This window comes from Bufo gargarizans, chromosome 2, assembly GCF_014858855.1.
Source record: "Bufo gargarizans isolate SCDJY-AF-19 chromosome 2, ASM1485885v1, whole genome shotgun sequence".
NCBI lineage: Eukaryota > Metazoa > Chordata > Amphibia > Anura > Bufonidae > Bufo > Bufo gargarizans.
In genome coordinates, this window is record NC_058081.1 from 137,794,786 (window position 1) to 137,811,442 (window position 16,657).

The 16,657-nt window shown below is 44.5% G+C and overlaps 1 protein-coding gene across 1 annotated transcript in view; it reads left to right on the forward strand.

Annotated features, from left to right (window-relative positions):
* Window positions 1-14,587: 14,587 nt before the first annotated feature.
* The window catches only part of FURIN (furin, paired basic amino acid cleaving enzyme), a 200,865-nt gene continuing 198,795 nt past the window's right edge, over window positions 14,588-16,657 (forward strand). The window contains exon 1 of the mRNA XM_044279493.1: window positions 14,588-16,121. The gene's annotated coding sequence lies outside the window, so the exon portion shown is untranslated. The remainder of the gene's footprint in view (window positions 16,122-16,657) is intronic.

The window sequence follows — 16,657 nt, forward strand, 5'->3', positions numbered from 1 at the left end:
CATGGTAGTAAGCGTTGCTTAAATCCACCGTGCACATCACTGACTCTTTCTGTAAGAGGGGAATGATTGAATTTAGTGTCTCCATACGAAACTTCTGATGAGATAAATTTGTTTAGGAGCTTCAGGTTTATAATAGTTTGAAAGGAACCCTCTTTCTTTTTCACCAGAAAAAGAGTCGAGTAGAACCCTTTCCCTCTTTCCGATGGGGGTACCTGTTATCACCTGTTTGGATATTAACTCCTGAACACCCTTCTAAATTGGGCTTTGATATGTTGGAGTAGGGAGACTTAAGACTATAAATCTTCTTGGAGGAAGGGCAGAAAATTGAATCCTGTATCCTGATTTGATAATCTTTAGCGCCCATGGGTTTGAAGAAATTTCCTCCCAGAAAGGAAAAAATCCCTTAAATCTTCCCCCCACTCTGGCGTCACAGATTTTCGTTTCCCTTCTGTGATGGGGCGAGGAAACCCCTTCCTTTTCCTCTTTTGGGGTAGCTATAATGCCCCGTTTTCTCTTTACCACTGTAAGGTCTGTTCTTTCTGTGACACGAAAGGGGTACTTCCTTTTGTAGGCCTTTTCTTCTGGGAAACCCTTCTTTTTATCCGAAGCTTTCTCAAGTATTTTATCTAGTTCGGGCTTGAATATATATTCCCCTGAGAAAGGTGTAGAACAAAGTCTCAATTTAGAGACCTTGTCTCCCAACCAACATTTTACCCAAAGGGCTCTCCGAGCCGCATTGAGAGCCCTGCGTCCTTAGCCGCAAACCGAACGGATTCTGCGGAGGCATCAGCAAGAAATGCTGTGGCAGATTTTAAGAGTGGGAGTGCACTTAGAATTTCTTCGTTATTAGAGACTCGATTTTCTAACTCCGAAAGCCACACAAACATGGATCTGGCTACAGAGGAGCAGCGTAATAGACCATCGGCCTTCCTGTCCATAGGGTCTCTTAATTGTGATGCATCTTCAAAGGGTAGAGAGGTCTTTTTATTGACTTTTGCTACCTGAGCATCTATTTTAGGAATCGTATTAAATATTTTGGTTTCCTCTTGATCAAAAAGTAGACGACTTTGATAAGCGCTGGAGATTCCTAGATGCTTTTCAGGATCAGACCATTCATCTAATATCAAACATTAAATGTGAAGACTCTAGTTTTTTTTTCACTCGCAGTCCACCGAACATTTCTTCCTGAACAGAAGGGGTTGGTTGAATTTCTTCTACCCCCATGGTTGCCCTGACTGCTTTGAGTAACTCTGCCATATAATCTGAAGATTAATAAAATCTTTTTCTAACTTCAGGGATATCTTGCTCGGATTGTCTGTCATCTTCCTCCCATGCTTTGGAGGAAGAGGCACCATCGAATTCATCTGATTCAGAGGAAAAGGAATCCCCTGTTCTCAGACGCTTGTGTGGGGGTTCAATTTGAGGAGGGGTATCTTTGTGTAATCCAGACAATCTGAACTCATCCATAAATTATGGTTGTTTGTCTCGTATAATCCTGGCAATACAATCACCACATAGCTTTTTCAAATAGTCATCTGGCAAACGTTTAAGGCAAGAAATGCATTTTGTGGATTTCTTGGGCTTCCTTTGCGATTTTGTAGAACTCTAAGGGCAAATTAATAAAGCCCCATTCGTAAATAGAGAAGCCCAATGGATCCCTCTCAACTGGCCAGAAAACAGCATGGATTCGATTTCTCCCACCGGGGGAATTACTCAAGGTGGCGCAGCGGATTCTGAGTGCTCTGGTGCGGACATCCTGGAGGGATAGAGGAGGCACAACTCACCAGAACCAGGACCGCTGGGGGAAGGAGAAGATTTAAAATTTTCTTCCGCTCCCCCCGAATGTGCGCCGCCTTCGTCACTTTCGGTCATCTCGGCGCCGGAAGTGACTTAACTTATATAGCACCCGCCGGCGCTGGGCGCGCAACCCAGCTGGAGCTAACGGTGCCCAGGCGAGAGTCAGCAGCCCCGGGAGCAGGCCCCAGATAATACCGGAGCGAGGCCTCACGATCCACTCCCAGCGTTAGTACGGAGACCGTGGGATGGCAGGGAGTCACCATGTGGATATGGTGTTAAGTTGCGCATCTTCTTTATCTCCCCGGCGTGAGGCACACAAGGAGACCTTTCTCCTCCCCTGTCCTCTGTAGGGAGAGGAAACACTGGTGTTGGTGGTGGGAGGGGGGTATTTAAACCTTTCTCTGCTTCCTGCCCCTACAGAGGTCAGGGGTCAATCTCCTTGTGTTGCCGTCGTGGTGATGCTATGAAAATATTTATATTTCTGCTTCTAACAGTGTATGGAGGTGGCGAATAACTCCTCTTCTCTTTCCTGGTCCTCTTTGTGGGCAGGGCGAATGCGGAGTATCGCTGCATATAGGCAATGATGTCATTAGTAGCAGCCGGCTCTGCACTCCTAATTAAAGTAGGTGCGCAGACCGGATCAGTTATTTGCAGATTGTGATCTCCAGTGCTGGATTCATCCAGAAGACATCTTCTTAGCCAAGCTTCTCCTCCGTAAGTTTCTGCCTTTGTGATAAGTTGCTTTAACAATTCTTCCATTCTTCTTTTCTGGCGCCGGTCCGGATTCTTTACTGCCACTTACGTGAGTGCACAGCAACTGACATCTCTCTTCTTTCATAGGTTTCTCCACATGACCAGCCGTTGATCCATCCTCCAATCAAGATTTCCAAATGACTTCAGCCTGTACCAAGTACAACTGTTACCAGGTAAGTCATACATCACTTAATCACATCATTTGCACATGCGAATAACTGAGGGCATGACACTATGTCCCCCCTGTTTGCATCCACAAATATGGTTTCCTCAGACCAGTGGGGGTCCAACACCCGACACCCCCGCCGATCAGCTGAAGAGAAGCCCGCGCGCCATGCCAGCATAGCCTTTCCTTCATTGTTTACCTGCTAGCCATCGACATCGCAGAAATTACAAAGCCATCCCATACACTTCTATGGGACGGCCCCTTCCGATTGTGTATATTATAGAGCCGTCCCATAGAAGTGAATGGGACAGCCTGTAATTACACCTGCTCACCACTGCGGTTGTAACTGCGAGCAGTTAAGCAATGAAAGGAAGGCGCCTTCTATTCAACTAGCTAATCGGCAGGGTTGCTGATCTGATATTGATGAGCTATCCTGAGGATAGGTCATCAATAAAACTATAAATATTATATAATTTGGACAACCCCTTTAAGTTCTTCTGAATAGCTTTTGAGGAGTTATTTTTCAAACTTTTGCTTTAATGACCTGTTGCATATTCTTATGCATAGACGTGGATACGTCTGCCACAATTTTATCCAGAAAAACATGGCATAATAACCTAGAGAAGGACTGAGCTAGTTATTTTTTTTTTCTTAGCTACATCTCTGGGGCTATAAAAAAAAAAAAAAAAAGACATATCATATACAGTAAATGTAACAGCTCTTGTCCTATAATTATTGCAGAAAGAAACAATATCCCAGGCAAAGTGGAATATTGGTTAACGCATGAGCCTCTGTCACCGCCTTCAGGCATGCTGGAAAGGCACTGGTCTTTTTCTCGGTTTTTCTTCTTAGCAAACAGTGAAACATCTGGCTATGATCTCTCTTCTGGTTTGATTTATATTTTGTGCTAAAAAAAAACTATAAAAAATACCCTTCCAGCAGTAGTCCCTCACGCCTGGCTCTGAAACAGCACAGAACCTTCCAGGAGACATTATACAGTAAGCCATGCACTTTTGCACCCCTAAGGCTACTTTCACACTCGCGTTTTGGGCAGATCCATCATGGATCTGCAAAAACTGATCCGTTACAATAAAACAACCGCATGCATCTGTCATAAACGGATCTGTTTGTATTATCTGTAACATAGCCATCGATCATGAACTCCATTGAAAGTTAATGGGAGACGGATCCCTTTTCTATTGTGCCAGAGAAAACGTATCCGTCCTCATTGACTTACATTGTGTGCTAGGACAGATCCGTCTTGCTCCGCAGCACATGGCAGACAGAAAAACGTTTTGGTGTCCGCCTCCAGAGCGGAATGGTGACTGAACGGAGGCAAACTAAGCGTATCCTTTTCCATTCAGAATGCATTAGGGCAAAACTGATCCGTTTTGGACCGCTTGTGAGAGCTCTGAACAGATTTCACAAACTGAAAGCCAAAACGTCAGTGTGAAAGTAGCCTAACACTGCTTTATACAACATACTGTGCAGAGGTGTAACTAGAAAAGATTGGTCCCTAGTGCTGTGAATAGGGTCCCCTACAAACCCCCACCCACAGCAGCTATGTATCTCTCAGTGCCCCAACAGCAGCTATGCTCCCTTCGTTCCCCCACTCAGTAGCTATGCTCTTCTTGGTGCCTCCATTTCATACTCCGATGTCCTCCTTTGCCCTGAACCGCGCAGTGCAAGGGCTTTAAACTGAGGCTTACGCGTAGCAGTGTTCTTGGAGACGTGACCGGCACTAATGGGTGGACTTTAGCGCTGCGGGCTAGGGCAGCACTAAATCCAGCCCATAAGTGCTGGTGAGGTCACCAGGATGACTGCTTGAAATACTCCGATGCCCATATCAGGGTGGCTGTCTGGGTAAAGAAGGGGTTATGTTCGGGTTCAGCTCTGAATTCAGACAACCCCTTCAATACTCACCTAGCCTTGCCAATCCCGCTCTTCCCTACTGATAAGCTAAGAGAAAGGCCAAGCAATGGAATGATCTTTGGCCCGGGTGCCCTTCTACTCAACCCAACAAGTGTGCGGCATTTACAGCATGGCGCCGGATGGGGAGAGCACAGGCTCGGGCCATAGTGAATAAGAGACATCCATTACAGGCAGGGCCCTCTGTCACTGCGGGCCCTTTTGAGGCCGCTATAGCTGTAGTTCCACCGCTGAGTGTATCAACACATGGTGTCCATATACAGTGTAAAGTCAACATCAACCACTAGCCAAAAAGCTGCAGACTTTCCACATTCAACTCAGCTGCAGAAAATCTGGAGCACTCATGCTGGGTGTGGCTGTATCTTGTCAAGTCCCCTGTCCAGTGGATGGGAGGGCTATTAGCACAGCTGACTGCACGTGTCCACATCGCCCCACAGCAGGAAAATTGCAATGGCACTTAGCTGCCATGGGTAGACTTGGCCTGACCTTATGTGACCAGACATACCCTTAGGGCAAATAGGCATCTTCAGTTTTTAGATGTTTCTGGTCAAAGCAGCCACAAACCTGAGGCTATAACAATACAGGGTCTTACACCTTTCTTTTATATCATGATTGTGTGTGCAAGAGGAAAGGACACAAATAAGTGCAGAATAACATCATATTCTATATGTTAAGGACATATAAGCAGGCAACATAATGACACAGCAGCACATGCATCATGGAAAAACTTTGTTAAAAGACACACTGATTTGGTCTCCTCAACCTCAGGCTCCGATTCAAAAATAATATAGGGCAAAAGCTTAATCCCTTTATTCATGGTTTGGCTCTAAAATCAGCAAATATCATTGCACCATAAGAACCTGTCCTGATCTGCAAAGAAAGGGCCACAACTTTTCTTTCAAGAAAACATTTTTAACAAATTGAAAGGAAATAATGCAAGCCAGACTTGTAGATGTTATACACAGCCCGTTCTCAATCTCTAGGCAGACATCACACACTTGCATCACATATCAATAGTCTAGTTTTTATGAATATATATATATATATATATATATATATATACATACACACACACACATGTATCTCGCTGAACTGGTAGCACAGAGTTAAAGTGTCACGTTAAACATGGTGTCTGAGCTGCAGGCCGCATGTTATAAAGCAGGAGGAGTTGAGCAGATGGACATATAGTTTTATGGGAAAAGAGTCAGTATAACTTTTATTTCATCAATTTAATTTCCTGCTCATTCTGGTCTTTAAGGTCCAGGAGGCGGTCCTATCAGTGACTGACAGCTATCTCTGTATACACAGTCATAGAGGGAAGGTCCTATCAGTGACTGACAGCTATCTCTGTATACACAGTCACAGAGGGAAGGTCCTATCAGTGACTGACAGCTATCTCTGTATACACAGTCATAGAGGGAAGGTCCTATCAGTGACTGACAGCTATCTCTGTATACACAGTCATAGAGGGAAGGTTCTATCAGTGACTGACAGCTATCTGTGTATACACAGTCATAGAGGGAAGCTCCTATCAGTGATTGACAGCTATCTCTGTATACACAGTCATAGAGGGAAGGTCCTATCAGTGACTGACAGCTATCTCTGTATACACAGTCATAGAGGGAAGGTGCTATCAGTGATTGCCAGCTATCTCTGTATACACAGTCATAGAGGGAACGTCCTATCAGTGACTGACAGCTATCTCTGTATACACAGTCATAGAGAGAAGGTCCTATGAGTGACTGACAGCTATCTCTGTATACACAGTCATAGAGGGAAGCTCCTATCAGTGATTGACAGCTATCTCTGTATACACAGTCATAGAGGGAAGGTGCTATCAGTGACTGACAGCTATCTCTGTATACACCGTCATAGAGGGAAGGTCCTATCAGTGACTGACAGCTATCTCTGTATACACAGTCATAGAGGGAAGGTGCTATCAGTGACTGACAGCTATCTCTGTATACACAGTCATAGAGGGAAGGTCCTATCAGTGACTGACAGCTATCTCTGTATACACAGTCATAGAGGGAAGGTGCTATCAGTGACTGACAGCTATCTCTGTATACACAGTCATAGAGGGAAGGTCCTATCAGTGACTGACAGCTATCGCTGTATACACAGTCATAGAGGGAAGGTGCTATCAGTGACTGACAGCTATCTGGGTATACACAGTCATAGAGGGAAGGTCCTATCAGTGACTGCAGCTATCTCTGTATAAAGTCATAGAGGGAAGGTTCTATCAGTGACTGACAGCTATCTCTGTATACACAGTCATAGAGGGAAGGTCCTATCAGTGACTGACAGCTATCTGTGTATACACAGTCATAGAGGGAAGGTCCTATTAGTGACTGACAGCTATCTCTGTATACACAGTCATAGAGGGAAGGTGCTATCAGTGATTGACAGCTGTCTCTGTATACACAGTCATAGAGGGAAGGTCCTATCAGTGACTGACAGCTATCTCTGTATACACAGTCATAGAGGGAAGGTGCTATCAGTGACTGACAGCTATCTCTGTATACACAGTCACAGAGGGAAGGTCCTATCAGTGATTGACAGCTGTCTCTGTATACACAGTCATAGAGGGAAGGCTGTCAATCACTGATAGGACCGCCTCCTGGACCTTAAAGACCAGAATGAGCAGGGATTTAAATGTATAAATTACAATAAAGTTATACTTAAAAGTGTTTTCCAGCATTTTTTAAATGATGATCTATCCTCTGGGTAGGTCATAGAAACATAGAATGTGTCAGCAGATAAGAACCATTTGGCCCACCTAGTCTGCCCAATATACAATATACTATGAATAGCCCTTGGCCCTATCTTATATGAAGGATGGCCTTATGCCTATCCCATGCATGCTTAAACTCCTCCACTGTATTTGCAGCTACCACTTCTGCAGGAAGGCTATTCCATGCATCCACTACTCTCTCAGTAAAGTAATACTTCCTGATGTTACTTTTAAACCTTTGCCCCACTAATTTAAAACTATGTCCTCTTGTAGCAGTTTTTCTTCTTTTAAATATTCTTTCCTCTTTTATCTTGTTGATTCCCTTTATGTATTTAAAAGTTTCTATCATATCCCCTCTGTCTCGTCTTTCTTCCAAGCTATACATGTTAAGGTCCTTTAACCTTTCCTGGTAAGTTTTATCCTGCAATCTATGTACTAGTTTAGTAGCTCTTCTCTGAACTCTCTCCAAAGTATCAATATCCTTCTGGAGATATGGTCTCCAGTACTGAGCACAATACTCCAAATGAGGTCTCACTAGTGCTCTGTAGAGCGGCATGAGCACCTCCCTTTTTCTACTGGTAATGCCTCTCCCTATACACCCAATCATTATGCTAGCATTTCCTGCTGCTCTATGACATTGTCTGCCTACCTTTAAGTCTTCTTAAATAATGACCCCTAAATCCCTTTCCTCAGATACTGAGGTTAGAACTGTATCACTGATTTTATATTCTGCTCTTGCGTTTTATGCCCCAGGTGCATTATCTTGCACTTAACTAATTTTAGTTGCCAGATTTTTGACCATTCCTCTAGTTTTCCTAAATCCTTTTCCATTTGGTGTATCCCTACAGGAACATCAACCCTGTTAGAAATCTTTGTGTCATCAGCAAAAAGACACACCTTACCATCAAGGCCTTCTGCAACTTTGCTGATAAAGATATTAAACAATATGGGTCCCAGAACAGATCCCTGAGGTACCCCACTGGTAACAAGACCATGGTCTGAATCTACACTATTGACTACAACCCTCTGTTGTCTGTCCCTCAGCCACTGCCTAATCCATTCAACAATATGGGAGTCCAAGAAAAAAGACTGCAATTTATTGATAAGCCTTCTATGTGGGTCAGTATCAAAAGCCCTACTAAAGTCCAGATAAGCGATGTCTACTGCACCTCTGCCATCTATTATTTTAGTCACCATAAGATTAGTTTGAAATGATCTCCCTGAAGTAAACCCATGCTGTTTTTCATCTTTCAATCTATGGGATTTTAGATGTTCCACAATCCTCTCCTTGAGTATGGTTTCCATTAATTCCCCCACTATTGATGTCAGGCTTACTGGCCTATAGTTGCCCGATTCCTCCCTACTACCTTTCTTGTGAATGGGCACAACATTTGCCAATTTCCAATCTTCTGGGACGACTCCTGCTGCCAGTGATTGGTTAAATAAATTTGTTAATGGTTTTGCTAGTTTGCCGCTGAGCTCTTTTTAATAGCTTTGGGTGTATCCCATCAGGCCCCTGTGACTTATTTGTATTTATTTTAGACAGCTGACTTAGAACCTCTTTCTCTGTAAAGACACATGCATCAAAAGATTAATTAGTCTTCTTTCCTAACTGAGGTCCTTTTCCTTCATAAAAACTGAACAGAAGTATTTATTGAGGCAGTCAGCTAGTTCTTTATCTTCTTCCATATACCTTCCTTCTTTTGTTTTTAATTAGGTAATTCCTTGTTTTAGTTTCCTTTTTTCATTTATGTATCTGAAGAATGTAATTGCCTATTTTCACTGACTGAGCTAATTTCTCTTCTGCCTGTGCTTTAGAAGCTCTTATAACTTTTGGCCTCTCTCTGCCTAATCTTATAAATGTGCCTGTCATCCTCTTTGTGAATACTAAATCTAAAATGGTCTCCTTCCAGGTTGGCTCCTCAACTACTTGCTGTAGAGATAATCCCAGTAGGGAATTTAGAATATCTGTACTCCTGGCAGAACTAGTTATTTTGGCTTTCCAGTTTACAGCAGGAAGATTCAAGTCTCCCATAATGATAATTTCCCCCTTCAATGTCATTTTAGCCATTTCCTCAACTAGTAGATCATCTAATTCTTTGACTTGGCTAGGTGGTCTATATATCACACCTACACGAGTTACCTTATGATTATCAAGCTGCAAGGTAACCCAAACTAACTATAAATTGGTCTCGCTAACTTGTATCAAATTAGATTTTATGCTGTCTTTCACATACAGGGCCACCCCTCCCCCCTTCTTGCCTCCTCTGTCTTTCCTGTATAGGGAGAACCCTGGTATTGATATATTCCAGTCACTACTCCCATTGAACCATGTCTCAGTAACAGCCACTAAATCTATATTCTCAGATGCCATTATAGCCTCAAGTTCATTAATCTTATTCCCTAAACTGCGAGCATTTGTAGACAAGAATCTGAGCTTGTCATTTCTTAACCTTTGTGCTACTGGCATTGTTCCGGGGGGCAGTCGGACTGCTGGATTATCACTCTTTTGCCCCCCTTTCCTAGTTTAAATGCTCATTAGCAAATACTTGGAACTGTTCACTGAGGACATTCGTTCCCTTGAGAGAAAGATGCAAATCATCTTTCTTGTACAGTTCTTTTCCATTCCAACGAGAGCTAACATGAGACACAAAGCCAAACCCTTGGTTCAGACACCATTCACCAAGCCATACATTGAATTCCTTAATGCGCATCTTCCTGTCATGCTGAAGGTTATGCACAGGCAAAACTGCAGAGAATGAAACAGTTGATGCAACCTCCCGTATATCAATCCCAAGTGTCTGAAAAGCTTCCTTCACCTTTGAAACCTCATTGCAAGCCAGGTCATCAGTATCTGACACCTGAGACCCCTGCCGATCAGCTATTTGAGAAGGCACCAACACTTGCAGTAGTGCTGCAGCCTTCTTGCTCACCAAGCACAGTGCTGCACATTGTACAGCAGCTGTGTTTTGGTTTTGAAGCTCAGTCCAATTTACTTCAAGAAGGCCGAGCTGCTCCTAGGCTACGTGACCGATAAAGGTGACGTCACTTGGCCTAGACAAAGCTGTGAGAAGGCCGCGGTGCTACTGCAAATGACTGTGCCTTCTCAAACAGCTGATCAGCAGTGGTCCTGTGTCAATCAGATATTGATGACCTACCTGGAGGTTAGGTCATCAGTTTTAAAATCTCAGTAAACCCTATTAATCTTTTCCCACAAAACTACCAGTCTGCTCAGCTCCTCCTGCACTGTAACCTGCACACTGCACTGCATTTTCATGATGACTTATCATTAATTTACTCGAGTACAGACACTTTCAAAGGGCCAGAATTTTTACATCTGTATTTGTAATCCAAAACCGGCAGCATTTCTACAGCATGTAAGGTTACTTTCACACGAGCGATATGGAATGTGTCAGTCTGTTCAGTGAAAAATTGATGGTTTTTCATAAAAGTTCAATCAGTTTTCTCTGAAATTGCGTTCAGGTATTCCAATTTTTTTGGAAGAACAAACAGCGTCTCCTAGCCAGTCTGTGAAAAACACATTGAATCTTTCCCTTTTTTTTACGCTGGGCTGGATTCATGAAAAACACAATCTAGAACATGCTGCGATTTTTCCAGAACACAGATATGGTCAGTGATAAACAATGCTCATGTGCACAGACCTATTTATATGAATGACTCAGGATTTGTGTCGGATACTCTTTGTTCACAATATGTAACCTATCCGGATCTTGGACTTGCTCGTCCAAGTCTTTCCACTAGATTACTTCTCTGTAGGTTCCACCCCTGGATTTGTCTTACACATACTGTCCATGAGAAAGTGGTCGGACACCCGCTCTTCAACAAGCAGTGATACAGGCAATTTTAACTGAACATTTAGTAACACTATACTAGACAGCTTTGAATAAATATTAACGATAGAGTCAATCATTTATTCTGGATTTACAGGTGTTAACTCTAGAGATGGAAGCTGAAGACACAACAGGTAAGTTCAGTGAATCTTACGTCAGATAAAGGATAAATAAAAATGCAATTATGTCTTTTTTTTATAGCATCCACTGTGCAGGTGACAAATACCAGACGGCTGGGATTTCAACCTACTGGGACCCCCCAATAAATCCTGAGAATGGATGTCCCAGAGTCCTGTCTGACCAGCCTCTTAGTAGATAGGTGATAACAGTGGTTTATGGAATAACCCTGTAAACACTATGGGGAAGATTTATCAAGCTGGTGTAAAGCAGAACTGGCTTAGTTGCCCATAGCAACCAATCAGATTCCACCTTTCATTTTCCAAAAGAGGCTGTGAAAAAACAAAGGTGGAATCTGATTGGTTGCTATGGGCAACTGAGTCAGTTCTACTTTACACCAGATTGATAAATGTGGTCATTACAGAGAGTGTGTAGTAATATCTTCCCCGCCGTACAAGTAGGAGGATGTGTGAACCCCATGGCTACAGTGCTGTCCAATATGAAGCATGTCGCCGAGGAGTCAAAGAGGTTGTCTGGCCTAGGAGCAGCCGACCCCAATGGTCCTAATTAGGAATGAGCGAATTGACTTTGGATGAAACATCCAAAGTCGATTTGCATAAAACTTTGTTTCAATACTGTACAGAGCGAGCACTCCGTACAGTATTAGAATGTATTGGTTCCGATGAGCCGAAGTTATTGCTTCGCAAAGTCTCGCGAGACTTCGCATAACTTCAGAACTCTGGTTCGGTTCCAAGTGGTACCAGTATTGAAACAAAGTTTTATGCAAATCATCCGAAGTCTATTCTCTCATCCCTAGTCCTAATCTGTGTCCCATAAAACAAAAAAGAATCCCCGCCACAGTCCCGTGCTGCTGGTCTCTGTGGGACCAGGACGGGTCTTGGGGCCAATAACACGCATCGGTGGCCACATCTGGTTGAACAACACCACTGCTGTGATGTACCATTCAAGAAGTGACAGCTGAGGTCTGACACCTATTGTTTATCCCTCCTTCTAAATTCATATATAAATCTATGTTTTTCTCTAGACCGCAGTGTATAACCCGTGGCCACGGCCTGCGTCATTCTGCACAGAAACACAGCAGATTATAGAAATGGCTGTGTTTCTGACTGGAGCACTGCACATCGCTGGATTAAAGGTCCTGATCGTGCTACAGAGCAGGATCCCCGCTGTCCGGAGGAGGAGACAAGAGGTTTGCCTTCTCCTCAAACAGGTGCATAGCACTCAATGAGCGCCAGCAGTCAACACAGGAAGCAAATACGCTTCCTCTACTGCATGGATGTCAAACTCATGGCCCTCCAGATGTTGCAAAACTACAACTCCCATCATTCCCCGATAGTTGTAGTATGCCCAGGCATGATGGGAGTTGTAGTTTTGAAACAGCTGGAGGGCCACGAGTTTGACATCCCTGCTCTACTGGACCTGGTGATCACCAGGTGTCTAAAATGCCCCCACAGAGGGCTGTTTTTCCCTGTAACTGGGGCTCCTCTGGATACCAAAAAGTGTCAGCGTCTCCCAGTCTTTAAAAGGGCCTCTTGGGGGACATACAGTCCTGATCAGACGTTTAAGACCACTTGAAAAAATGGCAAAAAAAATCATATTTTACATTGTTGGATCTTAACAAGGTTCCAAGTAGAGCTGCAACATGCAACAAGAAGAAATGGGAGTGAGACAAAACATTTTTTGAGCATTCAATTAATTAAAAATAACGATTAAACTGAAACGGGCTGTTTTTCAGCTGATCAAAAGTTTAGGACCACATGCCTTCAAAAGGCCAAATCTGTGCAAAGATGTGGATTCATTGTCATTTTCTGTCACACATTGTGATGGCAAAGGCAAAAAAACTCCTTTTGAACGTGGTCGGGTTGTTGAATGGCATAAGCAGGGTCTCTCACAGCGCGCCATCGCTGCTGAGGTGGGATGCAGTAAGACAGTCATTTGGAATTTTTTAAATGATCCTGAGGGTTAGGGAACAAAAAAGTCAAGTGGAAGACCCAAAAAAATATCCTCAGCACTGAGTCGGAGGATCCAACTAGCTGTCAGTCAAGACACTGGATGATCCTCGACCAAAATTAAGGCCCTTACCGACTGAAAGGCTCCAAAAACAAAAAACTTCTTCAAAGACCTCGTCTCCTTGAACGCCACAGAACTGCTCATTTGGACTTTGCAAGAGAGCACCAAACATGGGACATTCAAAGGTAGAAGAAAGTTTTATTCTCTGATGAGAAAAAATGGAACCTTGATGGTCCTGATGGTTTCCAACGTTATTGGCATGACAAGCAGATCCCACCTGAGATGTTTTCTACACGCCACAGTGGAGGGGGCGCCATAATGGTCTGAGGTGCTATTTCCTTCAGTGGAACAATGGAGCTTCAGGAAGTGCAGGGGCGTCAAACGGCCGCTGGCTATGTCCAGATGTTGCAGAGAGCATTCCTCATGACTGAGGGCCCTCATCTGTGTGGTAACGACTGGGTTTTTCAACAGGACAACGCTACAATACACAATGCCCACAGGACAAGGGACTTCTTCCAGGAGAACATCATCACTCTAGTGGCCCATCCTGCGTGTTCCCCTGATCTAAATCCAATTGAGAACCTTTGGAGATGGATGGCAAGGGAAGTTTACAAAAATGGACAACCGTTCCAGACAGTAGATGGCCTTCGTGCGGCCATATTCACCACTTCCCACTCACCTCATGGAAACGCTTGCATCAAGTATGCCGAAACGAATTTTTGAAGTGATAAACAATAACGGTGGAGCTACTCATTACTGAGTTTATGTTTGTAAGTTGGATTTCTGTTGTTTTTTTTTGGGGGGTATTCGTTTTCATTAAATTGAATGCTCAAAAAATGTTTTGTCTCACTCCCATTTCTTCTTGCTGCATGTTGAAGCTCTACTTGGAACCTTGTTAAGATCCAGCCATGCTAAATATGATTTGTTTGCCATTTTTCAAGTGGTCTTAAACTTTTGATCAGGACTGTATGTGGCAAAAATATATAAAAAAATAAGCTAAAAAATATATATATATTTAAAAAAATACAAATAAAAGAAAAAAGTAAAACTGCTATTCATGTGAAACTGTACATACTATATATCAAAACGACAGACACAAATTAGGGAACTAACTTTAATAGTTTATTTTGGTGTCAGTTTGCATAATAAAGAATAAGGAGCTAGTTTGAAAAAAAAAAAAAAAAAAAAAAAAAAAAGGTTTTTGCAGTGATCCCCAAATAAAAGTACCCCCCCTTCTTTATTTTGGTACCTCAACAAATAATGTTACAACTGTTAAACCACCACATGCGCTAGAATCATAAAAAAGTATCTAGTCATTAAGACCTTTTTAAGGCCTGGTGATTAAAAGGTTAACCAATGAACGCTCTATCGCTAGTAAGGACAGTGCTTAGCGGTTATTGTGGGGCGCAGGTCACACAGCAATAACTTGTCACTGTGGGGCAGGAGGCAGTAAAAACCAATCAGCGCCCTCCTTGGCAGTGAATGTCTATTACGCTGCACAATTTTAGGGTCAATTATTAGGAAAAAATGCTCATAGGAACGCCCATTCCTGATCACTGGCCCGTAGAAGGGCCCATTCACACGACTGTATATTTGTGTCCACATCTGTTCTGGTCTTACAATTGCGGACAAGAATTGGCATTTCTATCAGTTGCTAGCCGTGACCGTTCCGCAAAATGCACGCCTAATCAGAACTGAATGCGGGAGGAACAGTAGTAGCGATCATTCCTCCCTGTAAAAGGCCGATGCAAACGAACACAGACTTTTTTTGCTCCCCCCTTGAAATACAGCAACATGACCCCCAGATTTAAAAAAAGTGTGTGTGTGTGTGTGTATATATATATAACTAAGGCTGTGCACCCCTGCTCCAGGCGTGGAGAAGGGCATTTATCGGTATGTCTAAGGCCATATGCCAGGGCCTATTTTCTATGCAGGGGAGGAAGGGGTTAACTGTCCCCTTTCACCTCAGTTCCTGTCAGTGTTACCATTGCGTTTCCCACAGCAAGCCTTTAGCTAATGTCACACGGTGGGCTCTGCTACATAACGGCAGCCAGTGTGGGTCAGCCCTCGGCATGTCATCCGCTGCCCTGGGCTGAGGTAACCAGGCGCTGAGCCCGGGCCGCGCATGCACGTCGCCAGAGCAGCCCCGCGCGCCGCCTGGAAGAGGAGGAGGATTAGGAGGAAGACGAGCCCCGGTCGCCCCTCTCCCATGCTGCTATCACCACAGCCGCCGCCGCTGTTGTTGTTGTTGTCGTCCCCGCAGCAGCTCTCGCCCTGTCCGGCCGGTCAGCTTCCCCGTTTCTTCTCTGTGGCCGGAGCACACACCCATAGAGCTGCCAGTGCCCGGCGAGCGGGTGATGGGGGGGAGGGAGGGTTTGGGGTGATTACCGGGGACATGCGTGTGGCATGTAGCGCGTTCCTACAGCCAGGTGAGCGCTCAGGCGGCGGAGTGAACTACCCGGAACCCCGCGCGCACAGGCAAGGCGTGCTTCCCGGAGCAATCCCCAGTCTGGCACTTGTCCCCGCCCCCGTCCGGGCTCTGGAAGGGGCGGGTGTTTGGAGACTAGACTTGCTTTGACGGCGATGACGCTGCCCCCTGCGTCCCACATAAAGAAGTAGGCAGGAGGGGAGCCGGACAGTCGGGGAAACTTCTGCGCTCACACTTCGGGATCCCGTACTACAGGAGACGAGCGGCCGGGAGAACATGTCCTGCCCCGGGGCTGGCTGATCCTCCTCCTCCAGGGTAAGTGGCTCGTGTTACCTGGGGTCTGCAGGGCAAGTGGGCGCTGTGTCTGGTATGTGGTGACCCTGTGGGCGCCTGCCCTGGCTGTCTGACCCCCCAGGGTGGCTATGGGGCAGGTACGGTCCCCCACTGGGGGTCTGATTGCTGTGCTGGCTTATAGTGCTAATACTAAGATGGCTTTTAGTGACCTGTCCAGTCCTGCACCTCTCACCCACTTGTACACCCTAAGTAAGGATGCAGGAGGCTCCTTATTGGAGTCGTACTATACCTCTGTGTTTTTGGGAAGGTATGAATACTAGTGTGTTACCCCAGTGCACCCCAATCGGGACACTTCTGGGTAAGAACACCGCTAACAATAGTGAGGACCCTCACAGTAATGGGTCCTATTCTGCACTTGGTGGTAATAATGCCACAATAATATATTGTTCAGGTATTCCTTCCAGTGATTGGGGTCGTTGGCTGGGTAGTTACTGTATAGTTGAGGGTGCCTTCACACAGTTTTTAGTGTGTTTTTTTTTGCACCAGGGCATTTTTGC